We start from the raw sequence: 7,265 nt of genomic DNA on the forward strand, positions 1-7,265 counted from the left end.
CCCAGGGCAGCAGACACTGGAGTTAGGGGTGGTAAGCGTGGCCTCAGCGGCTGGAGTGGCGGCTGGGATCCCATTGGCCGGCTCAGGTGGGGGTGGCCAGGCGTCATGGCTTGCCTGGGGCCACCAGGACCAGTGGGCTGCCTCCTGCGTGACCCCTTGGCCTGCCCGTTGCGTGCAGCCACAGGCGGCCAGCTTTCCGGACCCCAGCTTCATTGCACAAGCTCCTGAGGTCGTCGGCACTGAGGACCGGGTTGCACCACCAAGTTCCCAGCCCAGCTTCCTCTTTGCTCTATTGACGACCTCATGAGTGGCTCTCTGGGCTGGGGGGTGTGGACCTCTGAGCCCTTGGCAAGTCCCAGAAGCTGCCTCCTGGACTCCTGAGATGGGTGGGGAGCGTGCCGAGCCCAGACCGGCCTCGGTCTGCCCAGGGCTCAGCCTGCAGGTCTCCAGGGCTCGCCGGTGAACCCTGGGATGTGAAGCCTCTTGGACCCACTGTGCAAATGGGAAACAGACCCACATGGAGGGAGCAGAAGCCCTAGAAACTTCTTGTCCATGAGCTCATCTGCCCTTTTCTAAAAATTGAAGCAAAACAAATACCCAATCAGCCAATAGGACAAGCATCTTCTCCCCTCCTCACAGGGGGAAAACTGGGGTCAAAAGAAGTGCCTAGCCTCCAAGCGCCCCTGAAATTCCTCTTCCTCCTCCTCCAAAAAGTCCTCCCAGACTACACTGCCTCGACAGGCCCTCAGCCTCCTTAGGCCACAGGGCATCCTGCCTACCTGCTGCTGCTCCCCCACACTCACAGCCACCCCGCACCCTCCCCATCCAGCAGGGGCCCTTTCTGGGCTGCTCGGGGACGCTGTGTCCTCTGTCTCTGCGGCTGGCCTCGCACGGACACAGTGTCCCTAAACGTTTGCTGGTTGCCTCCTTTTCATCACTTGCAGGAAGGGTGATGGCTTCCCTCGAGGAGTGAGGACGGGGGAGGTGGCTCATTGGTGACCTGTGAGTGCCCCTGGCCCGGGGCGGGGGGGGCGCAGGCACCATGGTTCCCGAACCCTGGGCTCCGAGCCCTCGGGGTTGGGGGGTGGAGGCAGGGCAGGCAGCACATGTGGAGCCGGGCCTGACCTCAACCAAAGGGCGCTCATTGACAAAACAGGCTCTGCTGCTCGGCTCAGACAAACCGGCAGATGCGCGGGAGGGAAGAAAGGAACACACGGGCGGGCGGCCTGGAGCTCTGTGCTGGCGGCTGCCCAGTCCCGCAGCTCTGCCCCGCCATGTGGTCCTCACAGGTGGATGCCTCACAGCCTGCGGCCTTTCCCCCGTCTTACGGCAGGTCCCACACGTGTTGTGTTTTCATTGTGTGTGGCTCAGTCATGTCCGACTCTGTGCTGCCCCCATGGACTATGGCCCATCAGGCTCCTCTGTCCACGGGATTCTCCAGGCAAGCATACTGGAGCGGGTAGCCGTTCCCTTCTCCAGGGGATCTTCCCAACCCAGGGATTGAACCCGGGTCTCCTGCATTACAGGCAGATTCTTTACCATCTGAGCCCCCGGGGAAGCCCCCTATACATATTGTTGTTCAGTCACTGAGTTGTGTCCAATTCTTTCTGACCCCATGGACTGCAGCAACCCAGGCTTCCCTGTCCTTCACCATCTCCCAGAGTTTGCTCAAAATTATGTCTGTTGAGTCGTTCTACGTGTGGTGCCTGACAGCAAAGATGAGTTCACTTTGCCTTGTCCTTTAAAAGACTGAAGCTTCATTCAGGCCAGGCCCTGCTCCACGCTTCTGCAGAGTAATTAGCCAGGCGGCCACCAGGGGCCCTAGCAGACCCCCGCCCTGCCCCCAGCTTCTCCTCAGCTGCCCTGGGCTCCAGGTGCAGGCGGGGCTGCCCCAGAAGAGCCTCCCTTTGGGCCTGAGCAGGCCCGGGCCTCGCATCTCCTTTCTCTCATCCCTTTCTCCTGGTTTCGGCTGGTGGGGAGTTTATTGCCCTGAAATACAGGTTCCAGCCCTGGCTTGCCCCTCCCTGCACCTGTCCAGGAGGACTCCTGCTCGCCCTCCCCACCCAGGGAACCCCTGGAGTGGCTGACTGCTGGCTCCCAGGCTCTCAATTGCCCAAATCCAGCAGCTCCCTCCCAGCTGCTCCCAAACGTGCTTCTTCTCATCCATGGTCTCCTTCACCCACGCTCTTTTCCCAGCCCACGGGAGAGGCTCTCAGGGCCAGAGAGGCAGATTCACCTGAGGTCCCCTCACTGGGTGGAGCTGTCTCCTCTTGGGGCCCTTCCCCACTCCCTGCCTCTGCAGTGAGGCTCCCAGCAAAGCCCGACAGTCTGTCCCGGCCTCCCCCAAAATCACCTTGACCGCCAGCCCTGGGGATCATGGCTCTGGGCTCGCCCCTGCGGCTGGACTGTCAGGTGTGAGGCCGTCATGCAGCAGAGCCCAGCCGGCCCGGCTGCCTCTCCTAGCCACCCCACCCCGGTGCCCCGTCCCCTCCCTGGGCTCTGGCTTGGGGACCCCCCATCCCGGCACCTTGGGCTCACCGCTTCTCGCCCCAACCTGCCCCTCCCAGCCCAGACAAGCCCTCTGGCCCTGGCAGCTGTTGAGGGTCCTTCTGTACCAACTGCCCTTGGGGAGGACTCCCTCCCGAAGACCGCTCACCAGCTACAACCCACAGTCGTGGACTAACGTGTCCACTCCCCGCCTCAGGGACCATCCCAAGCTCAGAGCCACGCCCGCAACCCCTTCTGGCCAGCCCACTCGGGCCTTCATATCTCCTGACCTGTCTGGGTACCCCCCACCCTCCAAGCCCGTTGGACCCTTAGGCCGAGATCCACCCCAAGCCCCCACACCCTCCCCCTGCACCCCTGATGTCTCTCAGCACCCCCACCCCCCGCAGCCCAGATGTCTCCCCAGACCATCCTCTCTGGCTTCCTTTTAAAGCGCAACGATGGTGATGAATCCCTGACACTGCAGGGCTGGCGGAGGGGGTGGCAAGCAGGATGGAGTCAAAGCTACTGCAGCAGAGAGGGGTCCCAGAGCCCCCGGGCTGCGAGCTGGGCCAGGCAGCCTCCCCCGTCCAGGTTGCCCTGCAGGCACAGTGTGTTTTGACAGCTGGGAGGGCCTGGGCCGGCCCCTGACCTGGCCCGGGTTCATTTTTAATTAGTCTTTCTGGAGGCGAATATGGGGAGGAGGCTGAGCAGAGGAAATCACCTCCACCAGGGAGGATAACTCAGCTGGGGGTGGGGGAGCAACCCCCACTCCCCGGGGGCCATGGCGGGGCGGCGGGGGTTGGGGAGTGGGAGGGGAGGGGCTCCAGAGAAGGCTCTGGAATCTGCTGTCCAGCCGGCTGGGATCCAGAACTCCCTCCTCCAGGCTTCCCGAAGATGGGAGAGGCGGAGCTTCTGTGATCCAAGAAAGAACGTGTCCCCCCCACATCCTCCCCACCGCCGTCCCCGCTGGCGGGATAGCGGGGCAGACACATGTGAACAGCTGTGACCGAGCATTTCCTGCTCCTGGCCGGGTGGGGGGGCTGGGCGGATAGGGGGCTCCTGGGCGGCCCCCCGCCCACCTCACTCCCTGGGGCTGGGGCTCTGGAAAGCGATGGGGGTGGGGTGCTCAGGGGCAGATGCGCACAGCCCTCCCCCGGCCCCCCACCATCGGCCAGGACGCAGGACAGGTCCGTGCCTGGGCTGGTGAGGCGGGTGGGGTCGGTCTAGAGTCTGGAGGGTGGGTACGCTGTGACAAGTGCTCGGACCCGCTGTGCCTCGGTCTCCCCGGGGCACACAGGGCTTCTTGAGGGCTGGAGGCCTCCGTAGGGGCTCGGGGGTTCCCCTTGCCACAGCTGGGCCAGGTCCCTGGAGAGGGCAGACGTGAGTGCTGGACCTCCGGCTCCCCGATCTGGGGATGAGGCTGTCAGGCCCTCACCCGCGTATGATGCAGAGCCACGCGTGGACCTCTGCCGCTTGCCCTGACTGTGGGGACAGGGCCTGAAGCTGGGTACACGTCACCCACTCTGGATGGAGCCGGCCGGCCCTGCTGCGTCCCAAAGGGCCAAGCCCCAGGCCTCTACGCTTTTCAGGGACCGGCAGGGTGGGTGGTACCCGGCCTGCTCAGTGCAGTGTCTGGTTCCTGCTCACAGTCCGGGGGCAGACCCCAGAAGGCGAGAAGGGTCATTTTTCAAGGACCCAGAAAGGACCTCTCCTGAAAAGACCCCTCAATTGCCACCTTCTGCTCCTTGCAGATTCCATCACCCTGGCAGGAGAGGGGCCTGGAAGCTAACGGAATGGGGTTTAGGTTCAGGGCGCCTGGTCCTAGATTGCTGTGTGACCTCGAGTCACCTGCTTCTCCTCTCTGGTCCTTTCTGCACTTGGGTCCAAGGCTGTAGTTTGGGGCCAGGCGGGTCGGTCGGGGGATTTTAAGCTGCCTCCTCTCGGTCTCCGGGGATACACCCTTGGCAGCAGGGAAGCCCCTGCTCTCCACCTCGGAGGCTCCGGCCCCTGCTCTCCACCTCGGAGGCTCCGGCCCGCCCCCCCCCATAGATCCCCCTGCTGCCCCCTGCTTTGTCTGCTCGGACCTCTGTGCTCCTCACAAGCCGCTCCCTCTGGGAAGGCCGTTCCTCCCACACATGTCCCAGGCCCACTGACCCCCTTCTCCGCAGAGCGCCTGTCACCCCTCCAATTCAGTGGGGGTCTTGTGCTGGCTGCTGACGGGGGTCCTGCCCCCCCGAGCCTGGAGCCCCTCGGGTCAGGGTACAGAATGCACCCGGTCAACACTGAGGTCATGTGGGAATGGCTTGCTCTGTGGTCCAAACCGAGGCCCAGTGGTCAGCTGGCGGGCTGGACAGGAGGCAGCCACTTCCTGGGCTGGCTGGTGACTCACGGTCCCGTTTCTGGAAAAACTCCCACCCCCTTCCACCCCAGCCAGATCCCAGGGCAGGGCCTGGCCGCATGGGGGCCAGCTGTGGGGAATGTGGTTGTGATCAGGGGCCGGGGTCTGGGAGGAGAGGAGTGGGGGACCCTGGGACAGGGACGGGATGCCTGCTGAGACGCCTCCCCATCCTCGGCCACTGGGCTGGGCTCCCCGAGCTGCCAGGCTGCGGCTGAGCTGCCTGGGCTTCCCCAGCTGTTTTTATCCTGGGGATTGAAAAACCCACTCACACTGGGGGTGAGGGGACCCCAGGCCCTGCCCTCAGCCTCGCTAATGCCCAGGACTGCCCATGGGGCCGGTGTTCCCAGGTCCCGCATCTCAGAGAGGCTGCAAAACAGCTGGCCAGGCTCTGGCCAGGCCTGTACCATCCGGAGGAAACAGGAGGCTGCTAAACAGGGTGTGGTGAGAGGTTGGTCCCCACCAGGCTTCCAGGCCACGGTCTAAATGCCATTTGCTCAGCAGGTCCCTGGAAAAACATCCTTCTGGGAGGGCTTGAGTGGGGCCGGCAGAGGCGGGCTGGGAGGGCTCTGGGCAGGTCGGGAGCAGGGCCCAGGCCTCCTGAACAAACAGCTCTCTCGACCCACGGCAACTGGAGCTGGGCCCGGCCCCCCTCCCAAGCCCATTTGGCTCCAGCGGCCACCCGCCCTCGTCAGCGGTGGGGGCTGCAGCGGTGACGAGGAGGCATGGGCCCCGCACCTTTGCGTGGAGCCGGGCCGCTGGCCTGGCTGGGGGCCCGGCGCGTGTCTGTATCAGCAGCGTGGTTGGCGTGGCGTTCACGCGGCGTCCAGTCCGCGCGTTTCCAGTGCACCGTTCAGGGTCTTCAGCGTGTTCACAAACGAGGGCGGCTGGCTCCACAGTCAAGTTTCGGACTGCCCCATCTCCTCCAGGAGAACCCCTCAGCAAGTCGGGGTCCCCCACCCGCCACGTCACCCTGCACCCTGAGGAGCCACTCAGCCTCTCTCTGCCCTCCGCGGGCTCCTCCGTTCTGGACGTTTCCCGTCCGGGGAAACCATATGCGGCGTGGCCTCTCGGGCTGGCCTCTCGCTGGGCGTGGCCTCCCAGGTCCCCGCAGGTTGGGCCGCCTCTGTCCTCAGTCCTGCTCACGGCTGACTGACAGTCCACGGACTGGATGCACCACTAGCTTATCCTTCACCTGTTGACAGACACTCGGCTCCTGGCTGCCGTGAGCCTGTGTGTCCAGGCGTCGTGTGGCCACGCAGTCGTTGCTCCCGGGTACATGTCCCCCCACGAGTGGCCCGGCCAGGCCATCTGGCAGCTCTGGGTTTAATCCCTTGAGGAGCTGCCGCCTGATTTCCGAGCAGCTGCCCCATTTCACGTTCCCAGCGTCTAAGGTTCTGATTTCTCCACCCGCTCGCCAGCCTTCCCCGGATCATCTGGGCTCCTCTCCGGATGTGGACAGCTGAGCTGGCGGCAGGTGTGAGCGTGAGGAGGGCCCAAGCCTCAGGCATACCGGCGTTTACTCAGCGCCCAGGGGCTGGGCCGAGGGGGCTCAGCTCTGGAGGCAGGCAGGCTGGGTCCCCGTTTTCGAGATCGCGGCTGGGAGAGGCAGCCCGCCTCAAGTAGGGCCCCTCCTGTGGGCCACAGGCCGCCTGGCCCACCCCCACCCTGGGTGTTGCCCTCCAGGCTTCTGGGCGAGGCAGGAATGCAGGGAGCACAGGGCCACTCTCTGCCCCCCAGCTCCACGCTTCTCCTGCCCAGGACCTAGAGTTGGCCTATGGGTCTGAAGCCAGAGAGCCCAGAACAAAGAACATCCAGGCGTGAGATCCTGGAGCGCCCTCCTGGCCCCCAGAGCTCCCTGGGCACCGTGGCCAGAGCATGAGTGATGCCCATCCTGGCCCGCCGCCCCCGGCTCGCCTCTTCCCGCCCAGGCGCCCGTGGATGCACACGGGCTGTGGGCCCTGCTTTCCTGCCGTCTTCTCTGGCCTGGATCACTCCTGCCCCGTGGGAGCCCCCCTCCAGCCCCGGCCCCTGGTGGTCCACGCCCTGCCCACTTGCTGCCCCTGGGTGATGCCAGCAGCTGCCGGGAGCCCTGGGATGATGGTGCCCAGGCCCTGCGCTGGGCTCACAGGGAGTGCCCGGCTTGACTCAGCTGTGGCCCTGCCCCCGTAGGAAATGCCTGTGACCATTTGGGCAGCACTGTCTGTCCACTTGCTTCCTAGAAACCGCTGTCCCTTCCCCAGGTGGTCCCCAGAGAGGTGGCAAACGGCCAGATGGACATGCTAGGCACCCTGACCTACTGGGTCCCCAGAAGCCCCTGAGGTTGGGTAGAGTCACCCGAGCACAAGCTAAGCCTTCTGGCAGGCTTGGGGTGGAATGGCAC

Source organism: Moschus berezovskii, chromosome 11 (genome assembly GCF_049115385.1).
Source record: "Moschus berezovskii isolate FMDL1 chromosome 11, NW_MosBer_1.0, whole genome shotgun sequence".
NCBI classification, from domain to species: Eukaryota; Metazoa; Chordata; class Mammalia; order Artiodactyla; family Moschidae; genus Moschus; species Moschus berezovskii.